Source organism: Somniosus microcephalus, chromosome 6 (genome assembly GCF_052327205.1).
Source record: "Somniosus microcephalus isolate GS21.2 chromosome 6, FLI_Smic_1.0, whole genome shotgun sequence".
Taxonomy (NCBI): domain Eukaryota; kingdom Metazoa; phylum Chordata; class Chondrichthyes; order Squaliformes; family Somniosidae; genus Somniosus; species Somniosus microcephalus.
In genome coordinates, this window is record NC_140992.1 from 63351287 (window position 1) to 63364261 (window position 12975).

Here is a 12975-nt window from a genome sequence, read left to right on the forward strand (position 1 = left end):
CCTCTCAGCCAATCCATTTGTGGCTGGATGATACGGGGCGGATGTGTAATGCCTTACCCCATTCCTTTTCATGAATCTTCGAAACTCTTCGGACACAAACTGTGGTCTGTTATCAGAGCAAATCTGCTCTGGCAAGCCGTTCCTGGCAAATATGGTCCGTAGGACTGCAATCGTTTTCTCCGTGGTGGTGGACGACATTTTGATCACCTCAGGCCATGTCGAGTGCGCATCCACGGCTATTAAAAACATTGAGTCCATGAATGGACCAGCAAAATCATTATGCACCCGTTGCCATGGAGATGAGGGCCACTCCCATGGGTGTAGAGGGGCATGTGGTGGTGCATTTTGGACCTACTGGCATCCTGAGCAGCTCTTTGTCAGGTCCTCAATTTGCTGATCGATCCCCGGCCACCACACATAAGCCCTAGCAAGGCTTTTCATTTTCACCCCTCCCAGATGGCCTTCGTGAAGCTCATTTAGCACTCTCTCCCTTAACTTGGGTGGAATTACCACTCGGGATCCACACATCAAGGTCCCCTGGCAGATTGACAGCTGTTCTCTTCTGGATGAGAATGCTGGCAACAGTGAGTCGCCATGTGTTGGCCATCCCTTCACCGCCAAGTCATATACCCGAGACAGTGTTGGGTCATTTCAGGTCTCCTTCTCTATATCAGCGTTAGTTACTGGCAAGCGTTCAATTATAGTCGAATAAAATATTTCGACAGGGTCCACTGCTGGTGCTTCCTCCGCAGTAGGCAGTGGCAGGCGTGATAGCCCATCAGCGTTTCCATGCTGTTTTGTGCCCTTATACTCGATTTCATATTGGTTCACCCCTAGAAAAAGGGACCATCTTTGTAGCCGTTGCGCAGTCATCACCGGAACGCCCTTCTTTGGATTAAAGATGGAGACAAGTGGTTGGTGGTCAGTCAGCAAGGTGAACTTCTGCCCGTGCAGATAGTGGTTGAACTTTTTCACTCCCCACACTAGGCCGAGGGCCTCCCTGTCAATCTGGGCGTAGTTACGCTCGGCTGGGGTTAGTGACCGAGACACAAAGGCTACCAGCCTCTCCGAGCCGTCCGGGAACTTGTGCGACAGCACCGCTCCAATGCCATAGGGTGATGCATCACACGCCAACTGAATTGGTAGTGCTGGGTTGAAATGAGCCAACACCTCTTTTGATGTGATCAATTCTTTGCACTTCTGGAAAGCTCATTTACATTCGTCATTCCACTTCCATGGTACCCCCGTTTGCAGTAGGGTGTTCAGTGGGTGTAGTAGACAACTTCGGCAAGAACTTATGGTAGTAGTTCACCAGCCCGAGGAACGACCTCAGTTGTGACACATTTTCCGGTGCTGGAGCCTTGACTACTGCCTCAATCTTTTCAGGGGACTTATGTAACCCCTCTTCATCAATAACGTGGACAGAATACGAGATCTGCTTCTGGAAAAACTCGCATTTGTGGCGATTTGCCTGGAGCCCATATTCCTGCAATCTAGTGAGCACCTGCTCCAGGTTGGCAAGGTGATCACTGTCATTTTCGCCCGTGACCAGGATGTCGTCCAAATAACACTGGGTCCCTGGAATCCCTTGCAGGACTTGATCCATTGCCCTTTGCCAAATAGCCGGAGCTGATGCTACCCCGAACACCAGGCGGTTGTATTGGTAGAGACCTTTATGAGTGTTGATCGTGAGGTACTGTTTCGAGGCTTCTTCTACCTCCATTTGCAGGTACGCCTGGGCCAGATCAATCTTAGTGAAGCGTTTCCCTCCAGATAGCGAGGCGAAAATATCTTCAATCCGCGGAAGCGGATATTGTACCGTGTGAAGGACTGGGTTCACTGTCACCTTAAAGTCCCCACAGATGCGAACCTTCTTTGGTTCCCCAGGCGTATTACTCAACGACCTCTTCATTACAGGAACGATGGGTGTAGCCCACTCGCTCCAGTCCACTTTGGACAGTACTCCTGAACGTTCCAAACCTTCCAGCTCTGCTTCAACGGCTTGTATTTTCCTCTATTTTGATCGTCGCTGTTATGCCTTTTAGTGTTCTAAGTCCCTCCTGGAACACTTCTTGTGCGTCAGTTAGCATTTTTGACAGTCGTCCAGGTGTGGCGTCGTCATCCTTTTTGGCATCTACAGTCAGTGCTTGTATGGAATGCCAATCTAGCTGTATCTTCTGGATCCATTCACGTCCTAGTAGTGGTGGTCCTCCATCTGGCAATACATATAGGTCCATTTTTGGTGTTTCCTTGCCGTTATATATAACGTTCACCCTTATTTTTCCTTTGGGGTAGACTTTTTGCCCCGTGTACGTCTTCAAGACAATCTCTGTATCTCTCAAGGGTATATGTGAGAATAGCCGCTTGTAGTCCCTTCGGTTTATGACTGGTAGGGCTGATCCTGTGTCCAATTCCATTTTCACTTGGACTCCAGCTATCTTGAGCGTGACCCAGATAGTTTGGTGATCCTCCGTTTGGATCACTATGTAGTTTCAGACAACCCAGCTCCTTGCTTCCGGAGTCTGTATCACTTTTCTGTTCGTCTGAACTACTCTCCGTCACCTTATGTACCTTCTTGTACTTCTCCTGTGGAGATTTCTTGCTGCTGGTTTTCTTTCCCGACCTGCAGACTCTTGCTATGTGTCCTACTTTTCCACACTGTCTGCACACTTTCTCCTTGAACCAGCAATCATTATGGTTGTGTGTTGTTCTGCTGCAGCGATAGCACTTCACTGTTCCGTATGACATTTCATTTGTGCCATATTCTTGCGGTCTCCGTTGTATCTCTGCAGCGCCCCATGCGGCTGCTTCGTGTGATACTGCCATGCTGAAAGCCTTGTCCAGCGTAAGATCCTTTTCTGATAGAAGCCGTTTCTGGGTTCCTTCACTTTGAAGCCCACACACAAACTTGTCCCTTAAAGTATCTGCTAGTCCCGTTCCAAACTGGCAGTGTTCGATAGCTTGCGCAGTTCCGTTAAATACTCAGCATTACTTTCATCGTTATGCCGGTTCCTTTTGTGAAACTTAAATCTTTCTGCTATCAGCAGCGGTGTGGGGTTTAAGTGGTCCTGTAGGATTGACACTATGTTTCCAAAATCCTTTTCCACTGGCTTCTCTGGGGTTACTAGGTTTCGCAGTAAGCCATATGTTTTTGCACCCATTGAATTCAACAATACCAGCGCATTCCTCTCATCTGGCACTTCATTCGCCTTGCAGTACACTTCGATGCGTTCGACATATGTCGTCCAATCTTTGACTTCATTGTCGAACGCGATACTGCCACTCTTCGGCATCCCTGGGTGTGGTTAGACTGGCTCAAAATGGCGTTTTCCCGCGCTCTCCCTTCTCCGCTGCGGCTCAAAATGGCGTTTTTCCGCGCTCTCCCTTCTTCTCCGCTGCGGCTGCTCAGCCCTTGAACACCGGCTGCGCTCTGCGCGTTTCCCTTTCTTCCCCGCTGACGCTGCTCGTCCCTTGAACACCGGCTGCGCTCTGCGCGTTTTCCTTCGCGCCTCTCTCTCTTCTCCCGTCGACGCCATTCGGTCCTGAACACCGGCTGCGCCCTGTGTGCTCTACCCTCTCTCTTCTCCCGTCGATGCCGCTTGGTCCTGAACACCGGCTGCGCCCTGTGCGCTCTACCCTCTCTCTTCTCCCGTCGACGCCGCTTGGTCCTGAACACCGGCTGCGCCCTGTGCGCTCTACCCTCTCTCTTCTCCCGTCGACGCTGCTCGGCCTTTTCTGTGCCATCGGTCGGCTCTAGCCACCGCTGTCCGGGAAGGGTCTGCGCCGTACCTGTTGCCAGCCCGTTTCGCTGGACCACCGTGACTGGAGAACCAAGCCCAGCTCTCAACAGCCTCCCCTGCGATGCTCAAGACTCCGCTGAATGGTCGACGCCCGTGCTTCTAGATTCAGCCTTCTTTTTTTTTCTTTTCTCCAGGAGCGAATCCCTGGGAGGTGATGCAGAGTTGCAGGTAGGTTTGAATCTTCTCGTCGCCAATGTTAGATCCGTGTATTTTGATGTTGTGTGTCCTTCAATAACTAGACACGAGACTGCAGGGAACAATCAACAGGTGTTTACTGGATGGGAGTTACTCTAAAACTAAATGTACAGATCCCTACTCAGGGTTTATATACAGGTGTGGTCACTGTCGGTACTACAGTATACAGAAGCTGTAAAAAGTAGTTCTCCCCTTAAAGGTACATACACTACAGTCCGTAGCCCTGTAGGTTACGGCACTTCAAGTGCATATCCAAGTACTTTTTAAATGTGTTGAGGGTTTTTGCCTCTACCAGCCTTTCAGGCAGTGAGTTCCAGACCCCCACCACCCTCTGGGTGAAAAAAGTTCTCTTCAACTCCCCTCTAATTCTTCTACCAATTACTTTAAATCTATGCCCCCTGGTTATTGACCTCTCTGCTATGGAAATAGGTGCTTCCTATCCACTCTATCTAGGCCCCTCATAATTTTATACACCTCAATAAATCTCCCCTCAGCCTCCTCTGTTCCAAAGAAAACAACCCCAGCCTATCCAATCTTTCCTCATAACTAAAATTCTCCAGTCCTGGCAACATCCTCGTAAATCTCCTCTGTACCCTCTCTAGTGCAATCACATCTTTCCTGTAATGCGGTGACCAGAACTGTACGCAATACTCTAGCTGTGGTCCAGCCAGTATTTTATACAGTTCAAGCATAACCTCCCTGCTCTTACTTTCCTTTTATTAGTCGAGGCATAGAATGTAACACTTATGCTTTCTTAACCACCTTATCTACCTGTCCTGCTACCTTCAGGGATCTGTGGAGATGCACTCCAAGGTCTCTCTATTCCTCCACACTTCTCAGTCTCATGACCACCGGACGCCCCAAAGCTCTTTACAGCCAATGAAGTACTTTTGAAGTGTAGTTACTGTTGTAATGTAGGAAACGCAGCAGCCAATTTGCGCACAGCAAGCTCCCAGAAACAGCACTGTGGTAATGACCAGATAATCTGTTTTAGTGATGTTGATTGAGGGATAAATATTGGCCAGGACACTATTGCCAGTTTCCTCTTTAAGTTGGCCTGAGCAACTCTCAAGCATTCATCTGAGGATGGTCCAGACACTAGCTCCAGCACCAGATTTTCTGGAGCATCCTTATTTTTTGGTACCCCATTCCTAGATGTAATGGAAAATAAGCCTGCTTCATTCCAATATGAACCTATCGCAAGTGCAGGCCCCGTTACACCCACTCAGGAAAGCCCCATGAATCCTGGTTCAGTGCTGTGGTGATGGAGAACTAATGCAATGGATCTTTGCTCCTTTTTCATCTTTACTGTCCCATTTCCCAGGCTCAGCAATAAGGAAATTTAGGTGTTTTTTTTGGATTTATTTTCTTCCACAACATGAAGTGATAAAATTAATATCTAAGTGATAAAAGTCAAAATGGCATTTGACTAAAATTCTAGGTGATGGGAGCAGGAAGTTACAAAGGGACATAGACCGATTACGTGAGTGGGCAAAACTGTGGCAGATGGAGTTCAATGTGGGGAAGTGTGAAGTCATCCACTTGGGATCCAAGAAAGGCAAATTGGAATTGTGGGCCAGAAATTAGGATCGGGGGCTTGCCGCGCGTGCAAGCCCCCGATGTGCACTTACCCAGCGCGCTGACATTTCAATCCTGGCCCGCATTGCATTTCCTGTCACTGGCCCACTTCAGGTCCTGCCGCGCTGTGCGTGCGTGACCCAGCGGCGCACTTAGTGCGATGAGCCGGCTGGGATCACGTGAGCACTGGGCAACCAATGGGAGGTTGCAAAAGTTCATTCATGAGTTTGATAGTAAGAACTGTCAAACTCATGAAAACTCCTGGCCCCAAAACACTACTTAAACTTGAAAGAAAATTAAAAAAAACTATAAATAACTGTAAAAAACTATTTTAAACAATAATTTTAAATTGTGAAAAAAATTATTATATAAAAAATCGGGGCTAAAAATAGACTTACCTTACTGTAAAGTCTTCAAAAAAAAATGAACCTGTGGAAAAAATTTCTAATTTTACTTAATAGACCACTTACCTGTTAAAAGTAAGTACTTACGGCTGCTTTTTCCACGCGTAAAAACCGGAGTCTTTTCCCCACGGGCAACTCTTCAAAAAAAAGGGAAGTTCAGCGCGCATACGCTACCTGAAACCTCGCACGCATTCCGCCTCTTAACCCCTTGGGTCAGAGGAGAGGAATCCCCGCATGCGCTGTGCATGCTGAAAACCGGCAATTCCTCCGGGCCCACGCGTGAGTACCCCGTCCGTGCTCACGCGTTGGGACAGGAATTACTGGCCCATTGTCTTAATGATGAGAGACTAGAAACTGTGGAGCAGCAAAGGGACTTGGTTGTCCAGATACACAAATCACTAAAAGCTAGTGCACAGGTACAAAAAGTAATCAAATAGGCTAGTGGAATGTTGGCCTTTATCTCAAGGGAGCTGGAATGCAAAGGGAAGGAAGTGATGCTACAACTGTACAGAACCTTGGTCAGATCCCATCTGGGGTACTGCATTCAGTTTTGGGCAGTGCACCACAGGAAATATATACTGGCTTTGGAGGGGGTACAGCACAGATTCACTAGAACTAGTCCAGGTCTTAAAGGGTTAAATTATGAACACGGTGCATAAATGTGGCTTGTATTCCCTTGAGTTTAGAAAGTTGAGGGGTGATTTAATCGAGGTGTTGAAGTGATAGAGATTCGATAGGGTAGATAAAAATAAACTATTTCCTCTGGTGGAAGAAACAAAAGGATATAATCTTAGAGTTAGGCCATTCAAAATTGAAATCAGAAAGCACTTTTCATACAAAGGGTAGTGGAAACCTGGAAAACTCTCCCCCAAAAGGTTGTGGATGCTGGGTCAATTGAAATTTTCAGTATTGAGATTGACAGATTTTTATTAGGTGAGGGGTATCAAGGGATATTGATCAAAGACGGGTAAAATAGAGTTGAGGTACAGATCAGCCATGATCTAATAGAATGGTAGAACAGGCTCAAGGGGCTGAATGACCTACTCCGGTTCCTATGTGAATTATGTGCAATTTTGCCATGAAAAATGACTCAACTTGTTTTTTTAACAAAGCAAAATTAAATTACTGTCTTGGCAGTGGACCTTTCAGTCGACTCGCTGTTACAATTATTATTTAGCTATTATTTGCTGCTAATAAAAAGAGAATGAAAAATGTCGTAACATGGAGAAACACATTAGAAGGTTGATTAGAGGAGCAAAGAAAGAACGAAAATGAAGTATAGCTACTTCAAGTACTTTGAGGCAAAATACAACAGTACAAAATTCTCAGTAGTTCAATTGTAAGAAGGTAGTCAGAGATGAAATAAGAACCATAAAAGAAGCAAACAGGTTTGAAACTGATGATGACTACAAGATCATAAATATTCTGAATAACTTCCTCCAAGTATTTACAAGGAAAGACATGAGCAACATGCATTTCCAGAGATAGCCAAGGCAAAACAAATGACTTTAATATCAGTGAGATGGAAGTATCAGATATGCTAAAAGAGCTCAAGACCAAATAAATTCTATGGGGTCGATGATATTTATCCTGGATTGCGAAGAGTCACTAGGGAGGTGACTTGTGAAGCAATGGCAATCATTATCAGGACACTGGGGAGGTATCAGTAGAAATTATACAAGCTAATGTGGTGCCCACATTTGAAAAGGGTGACATAGACAACTACAGACCTATTAATCTTACTTCAATCCCCTGCAAAATAGTTAAATCAATTATCAGGAGTAAATTTGCAAATTATCTGTAAAATATTAACCTGGTAAACTGCAGTCAATAAGGAATCAAAAGAGTAAGATCCTAACTGAAACCCCTTGAAGATTTTTAAGGAAATGACAACCTAAGGGGACACTGGAAAGCCCCCTGATATGTTGTACCTAGACTTCCAAATGTCATTTCACAAAGTTCCATATAAAAATTGTTGCACACATTTGCCACATAGAAGGTTTTTAGTTAAGTTCAAAGCTATGGAAATGTGGGGTAAATCTTGGGGACAGATTAAGAAATTGGCTGAAGGGTAAAAAATGAGTATTTGTTGGATGAATGATGTCAAGGTGGGGTGGAATTACTGAGTGGGGTGGTGCCCAGAGATTGGTGTTGGGACCACTATTTTCTAATTTACATCAATGACTTAGATTCAGAAACTCAATGCAAATTAGTTAAACTGGCAAATTATATCAAACTGGGAGGGACAGTGGATTCAAAGGAGGCAGCTCAGAAATTACAAACTAAGTTGGAAAACATACATAAGATGGCAGAATGCTAGCATTTGAAATCTAATGCATACAAATGTAAAGTGCTGCATATAGGAAGGAAACATAGGCAACACGCATACTCCATGAATAGTGCTGAAATAGCTCAGGATGAAGTTGAGAGAGACTCGGGAGTCTTACGAGACTTAATGGCCCTGAAATTGCGGTCGGAGGCTTCCCGTGGAAAAATGCCCGCGTACCTGGGGCCTTGGGATCCATGGAGACTCGCGGTCCTGGGCCTCTCCGGGTACCCGCGGGAAGAGGCCCGGGGTGCAGGCAGTTTGCGAGCACCCCTGGGATCACGTGGGCCGGACCAACGACCGACAGGAGGGGGAACCCCATTCATGCTTAATAGGGTTTCCGTACGTACGGAATCCCCATAAGTATGAATGGAATACCCAAAAAAATACACCTAGACATCAAATAAATTTTTAAAAATCACATATTTAAAATTTATTAAAATTGCATTTAATTAAATATTTAAAACAAATTTAAATTTGACAAATAAATGTACATGTTTTAAAGGGGCTGAAAATAAACTTACCTTTATTTAACAAGTTTTTCAATGTATAAATTATTGATAAAATTTTATTTTTCTGGTAAAAGCAGGCCTTACGCCTACCTGGCGTAAGAATTTCACGGGCATTCACTGGGCAGAAGTTCTACAAATAGCCCAACTCTCCGTCCGCGGATGTCCTTTTCCGGGGGATGCAGACGATCTGTCAAGAGAATTCTTGACAAATCGCAAGTTGCGGGTTTTAGGGCATGCGCACCACATGCCTAAACCCGGAACTTGCGCAGCCCTTACGGGTGCGTGCGCACCTTGTACGCATCCGTAGGGACTGCAAATTACGGCCCATTGTTTAACATGTCCAACCAATGCAGAGCAACAATTAACAAAGTCAATAAATGATGACTGGTATAAACTGCATATCAAACCGTATAATTCAAGTACAAGGAAGTCATGACTAAACTGTATAGTGGTCTGGTCAGACCACACGATGAGTATTGTATCTGATCACCAAGGCACCATAGAGAGACATTAGAGTGCTGAAGGCACTGCAGAGAAACGCCACGAGCCTGATCCCTAGTGTTAGAGGTCTGAATTAGGAAGAAAGACTGGATAAACTTGGACTTCTCACTTGAAAAGAAGCATCTTACAGAGGTGTAGAAGATAATTAACAGTATGGAAAAGATAAATCCAGAAAATTACTTTAAATTGTAAGAATAGGACAAGGGGATACAGGTTCATAGGCATCATTGCCTACTAAAAGGCAAATTTAGGATTGATTTTTGGAAGTTCTTCAGATAAAATTTGATCCATATATGAAATAGACTTCCAATTAGAGAAGTGAAGGTGAAAAGCGTGGAATCATTTAAGGCACAACTAGATACTGCAAAGGAAGAACTTTCTGAATGGATGAACTAAGTTAGGCCAAACGTCCTTCCTCATCTGTAATTATCTTGTGATCCTGTGAAATGGTGGAGTTACTAGACAGTACTTTAACTAAAGTATTCTTATTAGAACATAAATTCAAAGATGCAGCCCAAAAGGGTAATGAATATTCGTAGAACTCAGATTGAATTCTGGCTATAGTTTCCCATAAAATGTTGAAGCAAATCTTCAAATGAGGACCTAACACTTCCCGACGTCGGGAAGCCCCGCCAGGGTCACGGAGGCGAGCAATGGGTCTGCGGGGGTCGGAGGGGTGCAAAAGTGCGCTGTGGAGGTAAGTGATGGGTGCAAGTGTGGAGAGGTAAGTATGTGAGGTGAGTGAAAAGTGATAGAAAATGTTAACTTACCTTTGTTTCTTCCTGCAGGCTTCAACAGTTGGGGATGCGGAGACTCTCGCATCTCACTGGCAGAGATGACAGATGACTGCTGCGTTCTCCGATGCAACAGCCATCTGCTTTCTGCTCACAAGAGGGATTTGATGAGTCTTGAATACAAGGACTCGTTAAACAACAGAGAATGTCAGTGTTTGACAGCTTCACAGAGCTGCCAAACGATGACAATTCATTGACAGATGAAACGTCATACTCTGACATTCTCTGTAACCGGCTTCCCCTTAATTGGCCTGCTAAGCCCGCTGGGCAGGCTTAATAAGGTCAATCAAGGGACAATAGCGTGGGTTGGCCACAAATCGATGGAGGCGGGACTAAAACCCGACAAGCAGCAGTCCCGCCTCCAATGCGCCCCCATTGGCAAAATCACCCCCAAAGTGTTGGGAGACTGTTCATGCCAGTTCTGAGGTGGGTGAGATGTGTTGGGTAGGAGCTGACTGGGATAAACACTAAACAAAATATAATTTGATTCACAAAGTAAGCCTTTTTTTAAAGTTGTATGGGTTTATTATGCACAGTAATTCACACAGTCGGTAATGGAAATATCCACCACTTCAAAAATTCAGTAGTGCACTCTCAGCAACTTTCTCGCTTGATTTGTCTGGAGACTTGTACTTATATCCCAATCTGCTGATTTAATTAAGAAAATTCCATGTATTACAGAAATAACTGCTGAGAGCCAATACTAAATCTAACACATACTGCTACTGTTTGACCACGGGTTTTTCAAAGAATTTAAGGCTCCGACCACACTGTAAAATAAGATAATCGTTTTCTGACTTCCACCTTTTAAATGCTTGGTATTTAAAAAATTTAGTTTTGCAACTGACTCACTCTTCCTTACCCATTTTTAACTTTTCTCCCCTCTTTACCATTCCCATTGAGAAGAGCAGGCAGGTGACTGGTTATCATGCCCTGATATTGCTGTTTGATTCAGCCTACTATATAGTGCAGAAGCAGCCCCATTCCTTTCCTTCCCTTTGTGAAAGCAGTTAATACCTTCTTAAACAACAAGAATAAGATCAGGAACTTAGGGGGAAAAATTTGGTTGCTTTGTGCCTCACGTTAGCGCCCTAAGAGGGCGCTAACAGGGTGCAAAGCAACTAGCGCCTGAGCGCGGCGCCGCCAACGTCTCCTGCAAAATTCAGCGGGAGGTTAGCGGCGGCACTAACCGTTAGCACCCCACGGCGCTGACGTCATCACCGTGCACAGCGCCCCGCTCGCGATCTTTGGTAGCGCCCTCTGACTTACCGCCAGACGCTATGTCTAACGGGGTCGGGGGGCCTATCTGCGGCCGCAGCAGCGCTATTTAAAGGCGAGGTGCTGGGCGGCCATTTTTGTTGCTGGCTGCCTGCCATCACCTGCCTCCGCTGCCGTTCCCCGGCCTCCTGACCTGAGCACCCCCTGCGGAGTGCCTGCTGCGCTCCATGAACCCGACCCTTCTCTTGAGTACTGGGCTCTTTTGCTGGCACTCCAATCCCCAGTCGTGCTGTGCAAGGCCCCTCCCCTTTAAGAAGGGGAGGAAGGCCTGCAATACTGTGGCGCGATGTGCCGCAGCGCGTGACGCTGTGGCTTGTAGCGCCACAATATTCCATCGCAGCACCCCAAGAGGGAGGCGGGGCGCTTCCAGTAGCGTCCCGCTTCCCTTTTGGTGCGCTACCAATCAATTTCGGCCGCAGCGGCGCTAATTTTTCCTGGACACTAAAAGTATCGCCCCAGCGAAGTTAGCGCCCCAAAGGGGGCGCGACTCAATTTTTCCCCCTTGATGTGTAAGGAATCACTGGTTTCAACTTATGACCTACACCCTATGGCACAGTATGTCATGACACCCATAAACTGGGTCACTCACTTTTAAAGGTATTTGCTCAGTGATATCATTTTGAAAAATTGCTCTACCAGATAATATGGAGGCTGAAAGATTAGCCCACTAGTCATGTAGGAAGAGGAGGTTATCTGAAAAGTCTGACGTCTAGTACAATACTACTATTGAATTTTAAATACCAAAAAGAATAATTGAGCTACATTTCTTAGATTCTGTACTTAGATATTGAATGCGCTCTGCAGCTTTAATTTGAGGGCTTCTACAATAATATTGCCTTTGGCAGTGCCTTAGCTATGAGGAATTCAAGTGTGGAAAAATGGTTAAAATTTTAACCATAAGCAAACAGATTTTTTTAAGTAAATTAAACAAATGTGTTCTGCCTTATAATTGCAGGAGTTTTGTTTTGTTGCCGCCAGTAGGTGGCAGTAAATGGAAATGGCCAGTAGGGTCACTCAACAAGAAGTAGTATAGTGATAGCAAACAAAGAGGTCACATCAGCATGGAGCGTGCTGCAAGTTAATCCGCTGTAATCTTACATTGTTACGCCTTTGAAAGCATTGCCTGTGAGTTGAATGGTTTCATTACATATTCATGTTTAGATGTTAGTTATATCTCATGTATGTAACAAGGTGCATTTCTTTCTTTTTTCTTTCTCAGTTTTACTCCAACCCAATGCAACTGATTTCTATTGTTTCATTGACCTCATGCAAGTGTGGCATTATTAAACACCGGAGCTTGGACACTACATCCTGACTCCCATGTCGTTATTGAAAGGAGTTTGGCTGGCTGTCTAACTGCGCACAGACACATACACGTAGGGAGGACAGCACAAAATGTGTTAATCACAGTATTATCTGATGACATTTCCTGAGCAAATTAAATTTCACTGAGGATGTACAAAAACTGTATGCAAAATTTAGCATGAAGGTTGAATTGTGGGATTCATGAGCTTAAATTCATTTTTCAACAATGACAGTTAAATAATCAGAATCAGAATTCAAAAATTTGTGGTCTCTGTTTAATTA

The 12975-nt window shown here is 45.2% G+C and overlaps 1 protein-coding gene across 2 annotated transcripts in view; it reads right to left on the reverse strand.

The window, feature by feature from the left end:
* naaladl2 (N-acetylated alpha-linked acidic dipeptidase like 2) overlaps window positions 1-12975 on the reverse strand; it is a 1153361-nt gene that overhangs the window by 348874 nt on the left and 791512 nt on the right. The window lies entirely within an intron of this gene.